Below are 18,158 nucleotides of genomic sequence, written 5' to 3' on the forward strand. Positions count from 1 at the left end.
ATAGTCTGTCTGCCTGTGGACATGACCATGGAATAAATTCATTTCTTACAGATCAATGGTCAGGGTCTCACATCTATTTGTAGGATGACAAGTTAGAGTCATTCATGTACCTGTGTACATGGTTTTTGTCTTGGTCTACCATCTATCTATTGACATAATTATGTTCTAGATCATCAGTTCATCTATTGACCTGGCCTTGGTTTTGTTCATCAAATTGCTTGTGTACCTGACTGTGATCTGGTCATCGATCCACTTTTGGCTAGCAGTATGGTCATCTTTCCAACTATTGTTAATGTGGTCAACCATCTCTCTGGACCACAGATTTGGTCATCTTCCCTGCCCCCAAAATGGTTTCCCAAACTAGATTCTGTATGTCTAAGCTAGTTTTCAATTTTCTGTTTTATAAAGATTACCATTAGTATTATGTTTATAACAACACTAATCTTTTGACTGTATTGTTATTCACATTTGAAAACAGCATATAGAGTTTACTGGACTGGTATGTATAGTATTTTCAACACTATTCTGTAAGTTTTGTGCTGCGGTAGCGTTGTCGCCTCACAGTAAGACGCTGTCCAGTTCGATTCTCAGCTAGAGCGTCTTCTGCATGGAGACATGCATGAATGGGCGTACCTTCGTTGAAGGTTGTGTGTCAGGCCTGGCAAGCCGGTATGTAAAAATCAACTGCCAATCATTAGCGGACCGGAGTTCCACTGTGGCGACCCCTAACCGGGAAAAAGCTGAAAGACACAAAAATTCTGTAAGTTTTGAACAATACTATTTTTTTGGAATGCTCATGTTTTAGTGTCTAGCACAGTATCTGGCACAGTTGTGATAGGTTTCTGTGTGACACATAGTAATCTATTGATTGGATAGATTGGATACACCATTTTTGCATGGTAAAAGTAATATCTATTCTTTACTCGAGATCATCAAAAAGACTCCTCTACAGTCTTTCATAAAAGAAGACCCATCTTGTAAAACCACCCAATGATTTGTGGAGTTTTTGATGCTGTAATTCTCCACTTCTTTGTGAGGCCTCCTTTTTGAATTGTTCATTGTACTGATTGTATCATACTTAGCCTATACTTTGTTTATATGTTTGTATAGTTCCTTCTAGGAAGCGTCTGCTATGTGCATAACGTATTAAGTTAGAAACATTGTAAGTCACTCACGCTTATTCTAACATTCTGTCCTTTTTATACATTGATTCTAACACTCTGTCCTTTTTATACATAGCTTTGTGTATCCTATTTCTCAATGCTATTTTAGCAAATATATTATTATTCTGTATGTTTTCTTCTAGTGATAAATATATAGACAGGTTTCAGAGTAACATAGAATCAGTAGAGAATGCTCATACAACATTCAGTTTCACATTTAGCTTCACTCATGACAACTTGTCCTTAGGATTTTTTTAACTACTTTATTAAACACAGCATTTTAAAATATGAAATAGATACATATACAGTAACAGAAAAGAAAACAAACCATAGTAACATTTTCTTTTCTATTCTCATGCAGAATAAATATTTTCTAACAATTTCATTCACCCTAACATTGCTAAAATGGATCAGTTTCTGCATTCTATTACATTTCAGTTCTTGTCTTCTTGATCATTATTCTCCATGTATTTTTCTCACAAATTCTATTTATTTCTGTGTAGTTTGCTCCTTACCTTTTCCAAAGAAACCTCCATCAGTTATTCCTTAACCGTTACAATATTCAGAACCTCATTTGCAATTGCTTTACATTTCAATTTATGTTTTCTAGTAACTGATTTTTTAGGAAGCCAGTAAGATAAAATTTAATAAAATCTAATTGTGTCTGAGCAATTCAGATCCATTCTCAAAAGAATCATTTCTTTAATTTAACCCATTTGATTCCTGAACATTTCTGACAAATTAATTTGGAGGGAATTGTTAAAATCTGCCAACTCATTAAATTCCAAAAAAAAAAAAAAAAAAAAAAAAAAAACACGTCCCAATTACCTCTATCTTTTTCATCACACCTCTACCACTTTTTATCTAACCTAAAGAAATAAATCTGTTTGTGGTATAAAAATATCTGTGCAAATACTTCCAAGCAAAAATCCTAAATCTTCTGGACTTTGTTGCATACTTAGAGAGGTCTATGTTCATCCATCGAATAAAAGTTACATCAAACAGGTAATACTCAAATGTTAACCATCAAACTTTAATATTATCTAACATGCTTATATTAAAAAAAAAAATCGAATAGGGATAGTTAGCCAACATAGAGGAACCGCAATAAACTATTTACTTACCAGCAACTTGCCTATAAGAAAACCTGCCCTTTCTCCAATTTAGTGTGACCTCAGACTCAGTATATATAATTAGCGGGGGTAGTATCTGGTTTTTAATGAATACTGTAACTCCTGCTAATTATATATACCAGCTCTGAGGTCGAACTAAATTGGGGAAAGAGCAAGTTTTATTTTAGCTAAGTTAGCGGTTAGTAAGCAGTATGTTGAGACTCCTATGGCCATTCGATTTTTTTTTTCAAATATAAGCATGTTCGGTAATATTAAAGTTCAATGGTTAACATTCAAGTATTAGCCGTTCAATGTAACGTTTCTTTGATAGCCGAACATAGACCCGTTAGGAGATGTACAGCTGTCCTCCCATTGTTCCTTTCTATATTGCCTTTTCATTCTCTTTCCAATCTTTTCTAACTGCCTCGGATCGATTCTTATACTTATCATGCAATGTTTTATAAGCCCTACTCCTTATCCCTTTTTACAGCAACTTGTTTTCTACACTCAACCAAAAACTCTAACTCTTTTTGCCTTGGCAGGAAAAGCAGTCTCTTACCTGCTGTCCAAACTTCTGGTTAGTTTCATCATTAACTTTCCCTGTCTAAGTATTTGCTTCCGAAACCTTGGTTACTTCACTGTCTCCAATAAATTCAATCATCCTCTTATCTACTTTTTATACCACTACTGGCAATCATCTCTGTTGGTAAAATCTCTTTTCTCCATCCCCTTGTTGGGTTAGTTGTCAAAATACTCTGTGCTACTTTATAAATATAATATTCTATATAGTTGTTGTTACTCTCCTTAGGGACCTGTATCCAAAATCCTACTCTATCCTTATTTCTCAGACTCCCCTCCATTTTATCATCATCCCTTTCCATTTTGACTTATAACCTTCTGCCTGTGTTGTGTATATGAACCTTACTTGCATAGCTCTAATATAGCCCTTCAAATCGATTATTCCTTAACGACCTTGTTGAGAAGCTGGAGGCTTTTGATTATGGATAAGACTGGTAGCATACAAGCAGTGAAAATGTTTCTAGCCCATTAGTTTTATATGCAAATTAGTCTTTAGGTCTTAAGATTGCAAACATTCAGGTACAGAATGCCACGAGCTTCACACTCATGGATTAAAGTTTTTAATCTTATAGTTCTATGCTGTTGTATGGGCCATCTTCTCTATGCACTTAACTGTTTTACACACATTATTTTACATTTATGCTTGTCAATCTATTGTTGTATGCAATCCAAGTGTATTCATAGTGTGGTGCTTAACACCAAACTTTTAGTTGAGACATCAGCCATTTGCTAAATATGAAAACAATGCCACACCTAAGATGTGGTTGCCTCTCAGTTTGGTTTTATTAAGAGCCCACTGCAGCAGTTCTTACCGTCTTGTGGCACCCATTAAAGTGATTTGCACTGGCATTGTGATTTGTAATGCTTTATCTAAGGACAGGTCTAATCTTGTCCATGTGTTCCAACATATATACCACCCACCAGTCAATGTCTTGATGGCTCACTCAGTCCTTCCATACAGGGGGTCTACACAGGTCCAGTTTATATGTTTAATTTCTGTTATGCTGTCTACTCTTTTTTGTGGTGCCCTGTCACATGTTTCAGACTTGATGATGTGAATCTAAAAACTAAGAACATTAAATGTGATTCAGGAGAGTAACAGTGAAGTGGAAAAGTCAATGTTATACATTACAAGAATTTTTTTGCACGGCAACTTGCATACATCCACAAACCCATACTACCTATATAAAATAACTCACTAATTGTACCTTGGACAAAAGGGAATTATCCAGTATACAGTAATTTGACACTCAGTATATAATTGTTGGTAACTGCACTTCAGTTTTTACAATTCTGACTGTTGGACTTCCCATCCTAGAACTTACAATGACAATCTCATTTCCATCATTTAGATGACATTAAGTTCAGAAGATTCCCCAAAAAAATGCAAATGTGCTGACAAGAATTGGATATGTGCTTTTCTGGCACAAACAAACTGATAGACAAATCACACATTCTAGGTACCATTATGTTAAGCAAGGGTGAGACCTTTCTTGTATTTCTACATTATTGTCCCGGTCCCCTTCAATAACACACATCACACCAAATGACATTTGACGACCTTTATTACATTTCCATAACATAGCTTTGATCACCAACTTTATTAATTACAACTATTCATGATATAATTGATTCTAAATACAGCATAACATCCTTGTAATGTTAATCAGGGCAACGTACCTACTCACCCTGCCCCAGTAAGCAGCATCCATACCTCTACTCACTTACTTTACTTATGAAGCAATGTCCCATCTCACTTCATACACCATTCATTGTAATATTAATCAGGGCAGTGCACCTACTCATCCTGCCTAACAAGCAGGATACATACCTCTGCCCACTTACCTTACTTATGAAGCAGTATCCCAACTCACTTCATACACCATCCATTGAATTACCTTCCACCAAATATCCACCATCCTTACCTCAGCTTGCCTATCTATTCAGCAAACTTCCTCCAACTACTCATATCCTTTCCCCAGATGCTTGAAATGAACATCCAGACATCAGAAGGGGGACAGAAGAGGGCAAGTCTATCCCTCTTCTCCACCAACCAGCCTGACCATGCTGTCCCCCCTCCCTTCTACCCAAAATTGTTCAATTCGCTTTCCATAAAGGGAAGGGTCAAGCCAAACATCATTTGGTGTACCCATCATCTGTAAAGCACCTTATAATCCTGTCATAAACCCCTTTGCCATGCCACCACTGAAACGCATCCAATGAAACTAAATAAAGTAGGATTACTGTGACCCTTTGTAACACCGGAACTTCCACACTATGAGAACATACCCTTTTAGCCGTCTGCCTTCAATGCTGAAATCATGGCTCAGCCTGAACATATTGACAGCCTATAACCACAACAAAACCACAAACTATAACCCCTTGAACTCAAGATGGCACCCAGTCAAACTAGTAGCAAGTCTCACACCCAAGCCCCTGTTAACCGTATCATATCACCTTAGCCCACCCACTACTCAGTTCTATATGTGCAACAACTCCATTACCTTAGGGAACTGACTAACTCAACTTTAATGTCCTACCTTAGCCAGCAGAAACCCAGCACCCCTTGACCTAGTTCCCGAAAACCCGCCTATGCTCAGCAACCAAATACTCTACATACCCAGCCATAAACACCCCAATTAACTGATTACCAAACCATTCTTAACCCCTGTTTGCCCTGGCCTTTCCCCTGGAGAGCTCTTTCCTTATATTACCTATACCACTAGTGGGCAATTAAGACCTGTCCTACCACAGCCTTATCCTGCAACCAAGCTTCCTTTAAACCTTCTAACTCCCCTGTAACAATGGCCCCAGTTTTAAAACTACCCCACCAACCACTTATCTACCATGCTTCTTAAAACTCTACTCACAAAATTGACCCAAACATCAAGTGAAATGATCCCTGTGGTATTCTGTAAAACCTTAACTTGTTAGGTAACATTAACACTACCTACTCAAGGGACAATTTTGTCACATCAAAGACACCACCCATTAGGAACAAACTCCAGCATCCTATCAAACACCTCATTGGTCCTCCCCTAAATATGGTTCAACCACTGAATAAGCAAATACAACCACCCCAAGGTTCTTATGAAAGCAAGGGTTGAACTTCACTGGCTTGCAAGAGCCGTAGGGGTTTGGCCTAATAAGCCCTGTGCTCCTATGAATGTCGCGACTACTCATCTCGTGGGATCTCCACACTCCCAATAACCATCCCCATCCATTACCCCCTTGGCCCCCCTACCCAACTCTTCCTTACTTGCCCCCTATACCAATACAGTAATCAGCTCCCACCTATTGGACACAGAGCTCTAATATGTCTTAATAAGGTGATTACTCAGACCCACTTTGAACCCCATTCAGGTGGCAAAACATCTGAACTGTAAAAAAAGTTACCTTTCAGATCCCCTTTCATGATGCCTTCTGCCCTACAGCAATTTCAGTCAGTAACTGTTGCCCACTTGTGCTCCCCATGTGCAACCTCCTCACTCACCACTGCTTCCATCATCTGTAAACTCATTGAGTAGTGACCCATCTGGTACTCATCACACCACCATCTACAAAGAAATGGACAAAAGTAAATCCTCTAATATGTAAAGAGAAGGCTCCACCTTATACCCACCTATTTCAAATTATAGCAGCAGCATTCCAAAAAAACCCCAACTGCAAGAACGCACATTTCAAGACATCTTCAGAAACAACCTATCCTGCCAACCCAGGAAGGAGTGTACAACCGCCCCACACATTTATGACAAAGCAGCCATAACTGAAGCTATGCTTCCAATGAACCTGTCAAACACCCACTATAAATTTAACCACCAACTGGGTATGTTATGAATAAACCCCACACCTGAAGGGACCTATCAATACCCACAAAAGTGGGAAGCGACAGGTTACAAGACCCCCACCCTTGCCTCAAAGCTCACTTGACTAACCGTTACCCAAACCCCTTCTGCTATTGCAACTGTATCTCACCTATGTTCAACCCCAAATTCCCCCTTAATACAACTAATCCCCAATTTACCATGCTCCTAACTTACCTCAAACATCTATCGTCACAGTAACCCAGACTGTACGACTATTATTCACCTAAATGAGCCTTAATAATGTTGTTACCTGTGACCTCAATATCTTCCTCCAATGTCCAGCAACTCCAGCAGCACATAAGGAAAAGACAATTGGTAGGGCCTATATGCACTATTATGGATCAAAGCTTGTCCTGAATTCATGTTGTGGTAACTCCACCCCTCATGGACACCCCCGAATCCGCTGGCAAAACAAATAACACACAAAGTAAAACAAAACTTTTTTTTTTTTTCTCTTTCGCCTGAACCTTCTTGTGTTCTGACTGTCCTTCTCAAACATTTTGGAAATATACAGTATATTTCAGAGCATTTGTTATAACTGTATTTGCTATAACTGATTTAAGTATTTTTTTCTGGCTTTTTGATTATTTACTGCTTAGTGACTGCATTTTAGCCTGTTTATACAGCTCTGCATTCTATTTAAACAGTTTTTGTGTTGATTAACTGTTTTGCACTTTTAAAAAAGTTATTTGTTGCTTAATTTTACCTGTAGGCTAACACACTTAAGTGCGCTAGCCGTTTAAAAGCATTTATAGCAGTTACTGTCTGTTTTTCCTCTGTTTTCTGCAAAAAAGAAAAAAAAAACAAAAACAAAAAAAAAAATCTTGTTTTCCCGCCTTACTGAACTAGAATAGTCCAGTCTTCAGAGCTTGTTGATCTCTGGGCTTTGTCTTGGTTCCTGTGCTATTCCATATCCTTATTTGGATAAAAGGAAGCTTCTTTGTTCACCAGTGGGAGTGGGGAGCACTGAGCGGCCTATTTGTCCCTAGAGGAGTGGTTCCAGCCAGAAACTTGTAGTCTATTGGCCATTTTGGGTCGATTCCTAGCTCTTTTCAGCCCCCTGTAATAAAGCCCGCTTTAGTGCGCTTTTTTCGCTTGTATTCAACTCAGCACAGCTCCTCGTGGTGTCCTGCAGAGTTCTACAAGCAGCAGAGAGCAAAAGAGTGACTTTTTCCTGATTTAAGTATTTTTTTTCTGGCTTTTTGATTATTTACTGCTTAGCGACTGCATTTTCGCCTGTTTATACAGCTCTGATTTCTATTTAAACTGTTTTTGTGTTGATTAACTGTTTTGCACTTTTAAAAAAGTTATTTGTTGCTTAATTTTACCTGTAGGCTAACACACTCAAGTACGCTAGCCGTTTAAAAGCATTTATAGCATTTACTGTCTGTTTTTCCTCTGTTTTCTGCAAAAAAAAAAAAAAAAAATCTTGTTTTCCCGCCTTACTGAACTAGAATAGTCCAGTCTTCAGAGTTTGCTGATCTCTGGGCTTTGGCTTGGTTCCTGTGCTATTCCATATCCTTATTTGGATAAAGGGAAGCTTCTTTGTTCACCAGTGGGAGTGGGGAGCACTGAGCAGCCTATTTGTCCCTAGAGCAGTGGTTCCAGGCAGAAACTTGTAGTCTACTGGCCATTTTGGGTCAATTCCTAGCTCTTTTCAACCCCCTGCTATAAAGCCCGCTTTAGCGCGCTTTTGCGTGATATAGTGCAGAGTTGCCCATAGAGCACCATCAGGCAGCGCTGGTTAAACAAGGTTAAACTATTTCTGGCTCCGTAAAGTCTGCTCTTCAATTTTTCCCCTTAGAACTTCTCTACTTGCAATCGAAACAGTCTATTCTCTATCTCAAAAGCTCAGCACTTGCTCCTAAAGCATTTTTATATAGGTAAAGTACTTATATACTAAACAAAGTACTACATTAGCCTAGAATCCCCTTGAGTACCTATTTCCCTATAGGTCCCTTCTGACTCAGTTACACAGCAAACTTTTTCACTTTTTCTAGCATGTCGAAGGGTCAGTTGCTAGTGTCCTCTCCTGTTCAGCTGGTGAATCTGGGCATCCTGAGGCAATGTTACAATTGCCTCATGTACACAGACAACCCACTCCTTCTCCCACAAAACACAAATACATGTGAGAGATGCAACTATATAGCCAAACTGGAGGCTGAGCTCTCTCAACTCAGGACTGGCAAGACCAGACAGGAGGAGAAGGAAACCACGCACACCACAAACCCAGTTTCACATAGAACTATCACAACTGCAAAACAAACACATAAACACACAAAGACATACTCGAGGCACTGATCAAAATCTACCAAAACTACAGAGGCCTTCAAAGCAGACACCCAAGCAACTGCCACCTCAAGACATAAGACATGCAACACATAGTTCTCAAAGTCAGTGTGCTAAACAGTCACAGCCCTTAAGGCCAAATACAATGCCAGACACACTTGTTATAGGTGACTCCATAGTCAGACACACTGACGTCCCACTCACCAGACTGAACAAGGAAAAGATCACAGTAAGCTGCCTGTCAGGCGCTAGAATCTGTCACATAACACAAGCACTCAGGTCACTCCACAGCAAGTACAAGTATGACTCAGTCATTGTCCATGCCGGTGTGAATGACCTGAGACGTACCTCCCTGGACTACATGAAAAGAGACATAGAGGAGCTCTCAGATTATGTAGCCCAGGCCGGTATGACCCTGACCCTGAACAGTATCCTACCCTCACCAAGAATGATGCCACAATACAGAGACAAAATGATCAGCTTTAATAATTGGCTTAATTACTGGTGTCATTCTAGGGGGTTCAATGTCTGTCTGCCTGGGATGACATGCTTGACAAGCCACGCTGCTTCACAAGGGACGGCTTGCACCTGTCACCCCTGGGCTTCCGGATATTGGCAAAGGCTCTTGCCACCCCCATAGTGCCTTTTTTAGGCAAGGCTCAAATGATAAACCTACCACCCTAGAAAACAAAAATGGAGAAAAACTAAGGGTAATACTGCTCAATGCCAGAAGTCTAAACCTCAAGATGCACGCCCTCGAAGCCCTCCTCAGTATGGAGAACATCGATATCTGTGCTGTGACTGAAACCTGGTTCAAGGCTCCTGAGAGCACCCGAGCACTATCAGGTTATACCTCATATCATGTGTTCCGGCCCCAAAATCCGGACCGAACCACAAAAGGAGGGGGAGTATCCATATTCATAAAGGATACCCACACCTCCAGGTTAGTGGCAATGCACGAAGCATCGGAGACCATCCAGGTGCAATTAACCATAGGTAAAACTGCCCTACAGTTTGTAGCATGCTACAGACCACCTTCTCAAACTCAGGAAACCCACACAGGCTTCCTGAAGACACTGGAGAGTATGAATGTCTCTCCAAACACCATCATATTGGGTGGCTTCAACTACCCAAACATAGACTGGGAACATTACTCAAGCCCCAACACCCTAGCCCAAAGGTTCCTGGAGTTCATAAACTCAAATGCTATGGAACAACTAGTCACCATTCCCACAAGAGGAGAAAATATACTAGACCTGATCATCACAAACATGGGGACAAAATGCTCCACACTGGAAGTATATCCCTCATTGGTGAGATCAGACCATAAATTAATCTCACTGGAGATCCACATCCTGCCCCCAACCCCAGCAAAAAAGACCACAGTGAAGAACTTCTCAAAAGCAAACTTCACACTTCTTAAGACTGGAGTGGTATCCTTCAAGGCCCCTGAGCCAGTGGAAACCACAACCCACGCTGCTGAAACCCTTACAAATGCCTTCTACGAGCACCTCCAGGAATGTATGGATCAAGCAATCCCTAATAAAATCAAGACCCTTTCCACCAAAGGCAGGCACCCGGTCTGGTGGACCCCAGCCATAAACAAACTCTACAACAAGAGGAGAAAGCTACTACATGACAGAGCAAATCCCTAAAAGGGAAGGCATCTCTGATCAATACTAGCAAAAAACTATGATCACTCATAAAATCATCCAAGGCCAACTTTGAGAGAAAAATCGCTAATGACACAAAAGACAGTCATAAGGCCTTCTTTAGCTATGTTAGAAACCTGGGTGGAAACTCCCAGATATGCTCAGAATTAGTCCAAAATGATAAAAAAATCACTGAACCCACAGACATTGCCAACATACTGGCAGACACTTCAGTGCAAATTTCTCCCCTCCCTCCCCCCAAAAGGAGAAATATCTATCTCACCAGAGTCTGGCCTCCCAAACATCTCAGATGCCCAGGTGAGAGCTGCTCTCTCTAAAGCAAAAAACACAGCATCAATGGGACCGGACGGTGTCTCCGACTGTGTGCTACACGAACTCAATGAGGAACTAAACCCACACATAAGGCTGCTGTTTAATCTTAGCCTTACTACAGGATACGTACCCAAAGAATGGCGTACGGCAACTGTGGTCCCACTCCACAAAGGTGGTGCTTCTACGGACCCTGGAAATTACCGCCCCATAAGCTTGACGAGCCTTGTCTGCAAAGCTATGGAGAGGATCATAATGGAACTCATAAATAAAGACATTGGGGACCTACAGACACTGGATCCTACCCAATTTGGCTTTGTCAAGGGCAGATCTTGCCTCTTGAACTTGGTCGACTTTTTTGAAACAGTCACTAAGGCCATTGATGAGGGTAAGGCAGTTCACACAGCCTACCTTGACCTAGCAAAAGCGTTTGACACAATACCCCACTCGGGCATCATAGAAAAGCTCACCAGCTTAGATGTAAACCCATATGTCACAAGATGGGTTGCAAACTGGCTCAAGGACAGAACACACAGGGTTAGAGTTGCTGGTGCCATGTCAGACTCTAAGCCGGTCACGAGCGGTGTCCCACAGGGCTCAGTCCTGGGCCCATCTTGTTCAGCATTTATTTTTCTGAAGTGCAGGCAAACATAGGGGGATTGTGGCTGACAAAATTTGCAGATGACTGCAAACTGGGCACCATAATTGACACTCCATCAGACACAGACATCCTCCAGAGAGGTCTCATAGAAATGGATAACTGGTGCCAGAGCCATGGCCTTAAGTTAAATGCCAAAAAATGTATAGTCATACCCTTTGGGAAAAACAAGGTAACCCCTAATTACCACATAGGTGGTAATCCATTAAACACGGAAGAAGTTATCAGGGACCTGGGGACCCAAGTTGACAGTAACCTCTCTTTTGACACTCACATTGCCAAAGTGGTTAGGAAGACCTTCTACATTGCCCACCTGATCATGAAGGGATTCACATCCAGATCAGGAGAGGTCATTGTACCCTGTACTCTTCACTTATCAGACCAATGATTGAGTACAACGCCCCATTCGGAATGTACCTTACCCGACACCTGCAGCAGTTGGAAAGACCCCAAAAGTTCCTCACCAAAAGGATAAAGGGGCTCAAACATATGTCATACGATGTCCGACTGAAGAAACTCCAGCTCTATTCAGTCGCATACCGTCTGCTCAGAGGTGATCTGTGCCTGACATACAAGGCCATGTCCAACCCGGAATTAATGGACATGCTCCACCTCAAAAAATCCAAATCCACCAGAGCCACGAGAGCAAGGGACTTAAACCTCAACACAGATATAAATAGGACGTGCTGGAGGGACAGATTCATCACCCAGAGACTCCCTACACTATGGAACAGAATCCCAGTCCATGTGAGGCAGAGCCCCTCACTGACTCTGTTCAAGAGAAATCTTGACGAGTGGATGGGAGATCGTAGGTTTACCCCCGGAATCATCTCTGTATCACTGCTGGACAGAGGCACAGCAAACTAATGGGTATAGTATTCTCATCCTAAGGGGTGGTGAAAGCCACACACACTCTGGCTAGGCTTATAAATGCCCTAGGGCAGATAGCCTAGTATGAACCTATGAACATATGAACCTATGAACAACTTCACCTTGCTTGCAACTTAACTTTTAATCAACCCCCCCCCCCCACTATGCACCAAGTCCGATATGGCTATAATGAGTGGTCAGTGAAATAGGGTTACCTGTACCTGCATTATGCTCCACTCCAGCTGTCCCCAAATTTTCTCCACTGCAACAATCTCCATCACTATCCAAGAGCCCTCCTTCCATCCACCAGTTGATGCCCACTCTGAAGACAATACTTCATTGAACCACTGGTTGATATGAACTCTGCACTGCCTCAGCTGTGACCACCTTTCATAGCACTCCCACTGCTGAAACACCCATCAAAGCACCAATATGTGTATATCAGTCTGCAAAAGAAAAGACAAGTGTAACCATTTGTAACTTCCAGCATTGAAGATTCCACAGGAATTAACCAAATAACTACAATGCCATGCAAACTGACCACAGTGAGACAACTAGTAAAACAAAAAAGGAAAAGCACAACAAGCACCCCCCAACTCCCTCTACCCCAAGACATTGTGGCAAAACCACTACCAACAATACGTCGTGAAACCAGTGAATCAGGCAGTAGGCATGCAAATAAGAATCTAACCATCATATGTTAAGCGCAGACACTGACCTTAATGTTTTGTATATCTTGTTTCACAGCAAAGCTACCACCCACATTTAACACAGAAAACTGGAGCAGCCAAGCAGACAAAGAAGCTCCCAACTCAAACCAGCATCTCCTCTCCCCCAGACAAGGCAACAGGAGGCTCTCGTGAGCTGCACGACACCACCCAAGAAACCACCCCCACTCTGCAGCTCCAGGAGATGCCTTTTTTTTCTTTTTTTCTTTCCTCTCTCCCTTTTCACCCCCCCACCCCCACCGTACAGCCACCAAAGCTTGTGAGATCTCTGCACTTCCAAACATGCAGCTGATGCTAGTCAAGTGGAACAGAATACACCCATACAACACCATTAACATCCACCTATTTGCCACCCTAAATTAATAAAATTGCCATCAGTTTAGCTGAAAACAGCATGAACAGGCATTACCTCCATACTCGACTGAAGGACCTCATGTCAATAGGGGCTGAGGACGGCCAAAGGAAAATCCAGCACATGTGTACGTCATATCTCCAAGCACACAAAAGCCCTGTAAGGCCATGGTGAAAAGCACCACAACGGCTCCCATGGAGAAATCACGAGCACTGCCAAAAAAGGGAGGCAAGCACCTATCCTGCCCCTAGCCTCCACCTAGCTGACAAAACCTTCCTCGGAGTGGCTTTTTATTTTTTAAACAAAATAGCAACAAATGAACTTGGGCCTCCAATAGTGACAGAGGAACTGCAAGGCTACAACAGCACCCCAAATAACCCTCGACCATCATACCACGACCACAACAAACATGGGAGATAAACTACCCCTAAACCACCCATGAACAAAACTACTAAGATAAGCCCTCAATGAAAACCAGCTAGGGCAACAGAGAAATACCCAAAGCTACGGACACCACAAACAGAGCATTCCTCCTTGCACTGTGTACAGCTTCTATTAACATGATCACGATTAAGGAGACCTGCTTTAAAACCCTATATTATTTTTTATATATATATATATATATATTTTTTTTTTTTTTACTAAACGCTGCCTTGCGCATGCATGGTGAGAAGTCATTACCCCAGATGCATCATCACCCGGAAATGCCTGAATGGACCCTCCAGGCTCATCCTAGTACAACACACAAAAGCTGCTACCACTTATACCACCACAACGGAAGCTACCGATACAGCAAAACAGCAGTCCTCGAGGACAGGCCAACCCCAGAAAACCCCTTTCCTCAACACAATTTCCTTTTTTTTTTTTGTGTGTGTGTCCATGCTTGTGTGAGGAAACAATGCATGGCCCTGCCTCCTAGCTCCACCCTGCTCATGCTCATTTTTTATAAATAAGCCTTATGTGTGTGTGCTTGTGTGGAAAAATGCCATGACTCTGCCTATTAGCTCCACACTGCTCATGCTCAGAGATAACACTCCACCAACACACCCAGAGCCTGCAAAAGCCTAAGACATAAGGCAGGTGCTTTATAGTTTGGGACTGGAAGAGAGACACTTACGCCAGCTTTAAGATAACCCCATGCCCTGGAACTGTCCTAAACGTTTTTCTCTACTTTGCAGGGATGGAATGGTGGGATAGATACTGAAAGGAAAAATTTAATATTGCCTAAAAGCAGAAAATGGTTCACAGATCAAGGCTTGCACTGAAAACACTAGAAAAACTTCAGTGATAAGCTCATCAACAAGAAAATGAAACATAAAAACCTCTGTCTGATAGTAATATAACAACGGCTGCTACTGGATACAGGGCTATGTAACCGTTGTCCAAAAGGAGTTAAATAATATGCCACAACAAGTCAAAGTGCAGCTAGCATGACGCAGCAATTATGGAAGCCAATAGTACTAATTCTGTGGTGAATCCAAGGATATTAAGTCTGTCACCCTAAAATCTAACGAAGTACTGAGGATATCAAGGAATACTTTCCAGCTGTACCACAACCAACACACTCCAACCTAAGTAAAAGCCCTTATACCAACCGCACAATGAGAGGGAAAAAACAAATAAATAAATTCAATTTATATATATATATATATATATATATATATATATATATATATATATATATATATATATATATAAATAATACTCACCCTCACAAAATGCTGATAAGCTGTACCCATTTAAAACCCAAAGCAGCAACTTCACCACTCTCACCTCACCTCCAACTCCAAGGCCTACCTGACCACCACAAGTACACAGGTCGTCTCGGACGTAAACATGCTCTATAGCAAGTTCACGCCAAAATGTGATTGCTTAACCCAACTACACTAGACCAAACCTCTTAAGCCCTTCCTCATCATTATATAATTTCCTCCCAACCATCCCTGCCTCCACTTAACACTTTCACCTCCTCAACCCACTTAAATCCCCCTAATATTAACCTAACCACCCCATGAAGATGTCCTGGGACAACTTAGTTTGTTGCCAAACTTCATTTAGCATCATAATACAGCTCAGTTTTATATTTATATATATATATATATATATATATATATATATATATATATATATATATATATATATATATTTATAAAGCAGTTATTTATACAGAAATTGGAGTCTGTTCTAGAACACATTACAAATGGAATTCACAGACCTGTTTCACACAGTTTTTCTGTTAAAAGGCCGTCATAGTGCTACTATTGCAGGATAGCAGTGGAAGAACGTTGCATGCAAATGTGGTATTCCGGAGGCATGGCTAATGGTAATTAGTCATACTAGCTTACACAGTACTGGACTATTTGGGTGTGAAATATAAAATGCGTCTGTCACTTAACAGCATTCATCTATTTCATTACTATAGCAGATGTGGAACAATGTCAACTCAGGCAAGTACTGGGAAGCCATGTGGTGTGTGTGTGTGTGTGTGTGTGTGTGTGTGTGTGTGTGTGTGTGTGTGTGTGTGTGTGTGAGACAGAGACAGTCAACTCATATAAGTACTCCAAAAACGTGTGTGTGTGTGTGTGTGTGTGTGTGTGTGTGTGTGTGTGTGTGTGTGTGTGTGTGTGTCTGTGTGTGTGTGTGTGTGTGCTCGTGTGTCTGCTCGTGTGTGTGCATGTGTGCTCATGTGTGTGTGTGTGTCTGTGTGTGTGTGTGTGTGTGTGTGTGTGTGTGTGTGTGTGTGTTTGTGTGTGTGTGAGAGAGAGACAGTCAACTCATGTAAGTACTCTGAAGCTGTGTGTGTGTGTGTGTGTGTGTGTGTGTGTGTGTGTGTGTGTGTGTGTGTGTGTGTGTGTGTGTGTGTGTGTGTGTGTGTGTGTGTGTGTGTGTGTGTGTGTGTGTGTGTGAGAGAGAGAGACAGTCAACTCATGTAAGTACTCTGAAGCTGTGTGTGTGTGTTTGCTCGTGTGTGTGTGTGTGTGTGTGTGTGTGTGTGTGTGTGTGTGTGTGTGTGTGTGTGTGTGTTTGTGTGTGCGTGAGACAGTCTATGTGTGTATGATTTAGTAGGTGACTATGAAACCATCTTACATGAGTTAGTAGGTGGAGCACTTAGAACTATTAGCGCTAACTTCAGAAGTGATCAGTTTAGAAACATAATAAGGAGCTGTTAATGAGCTGTTTGATCATTGTGGAATTAACATGTCTCTGTATGTCAGAACACTACTGTTGACTAAATGGGCACTGCAGCATTGAATAGATAGACCTTCCTTAGCCTTCATTTTGAAACTAACATTTCTTATATGTATTTACAAATACAAACATACCTCATAGTTGACCATCATTTAAATGCCATTACCAATATGTCGATTTAATGTCTTTATCACTTATTTAAAATATTTTTTAAATTTATTAATTGATCTATTCATTTTCCATTCCCTTGCCAGAGCAAGGCAGATGGCTCCATCTCCTTCATCAAATTGGACCAGTTGTTCCATTGTAACTGAAGACATGGATACCCAGGCAGGTAAGTGCCCTCTTGCCAATTCATTCACATGTAGAAATCCCTAATGAGCTCATCCACTCATGACAAGATTCAAGTGGCAGAGAACGGGTCAGCATTTGCTGGTCTTGCGAGGTGGCACTCCATCTTCCCCCCTGGTGGAGCGCCACCATTCTCTGTTGTGACTCTTGGTTTTTGTTAAAGCTGCACTCCATGGGGAACTTTTGTCTCACACTGTGCCTTACACATAGCAGTGTGGCCTCACTTTTCTTGACATTAAAACACTTGCATCAAGACATTCTAGCCTACCTAACTTATGTTATATCGTTTACTAACTATATACACTATGTACATTGATGTCACCTTGAATGTTCATCTTACCATGACCTGCCCATTGTTGTTGTGGGTAAACATTTTACAACACTAAATATCTTTAGTTTCCCTTATTTACATAGAATAATACTGATATAGTCCCTTGTTCATAAATCAGTTTTGACCTAAGATTTCTAAAAGTGTTCTCCAATGTTTCTGATAGTAGGATAGTTTTTTTTTTTTTTGGCTTCTTGTAATTAGTTTACTGGCTAATAAGTGCTTGCCATTCCTTTAAATTCTTCCAATGTGATCTTACTTATATCTAACCAATTTTGGGCTATGTATGATTTCATCATTGCAGACAGTGTGACTATGATGTGTTTATTTTCATAGAAAAAATTGGTAGGGGATACATGTAAAACTGCCATTTACCATGACAGGGTAGATTTAGTGTACCCCTTTTTTCTAACTTGGATCTTCAATTGAAAACATTAGGCAAAGACTCAAAGTAAATAAAACTTATAATATCATAATCAACCAATTAACATACCTGATTAACACAATTACTATGAATGTTAAAAATAGATAACCAAGACATGCAGCTATATCAACAAATTATTAACCTGTTACTTTTGAGATCTAAAATGTTATCAAATACCTATAGATTAATAACAAAAATTAAATATCAAGATGCATTTCTACAGTCAAAATTTTGGGAAGAGAAAACTAATAAGATCACTGTTGAACA

This window comes from Protopterus annectens, chromosome 10.part0 (genome assembly GCF_019279795.1).
Source record: "Protopterus annectens isolate FY-2018-M chromosome 10.part0, PAN1.0, whole genome shotgun sequence".
Classification (NCBI taxonomy): domain Eukaryota; kingdom Metazoa; phylum Chordata; order Ceratodontiformes; family Protopteridae; genus Protopterus; species Protopterus annectens.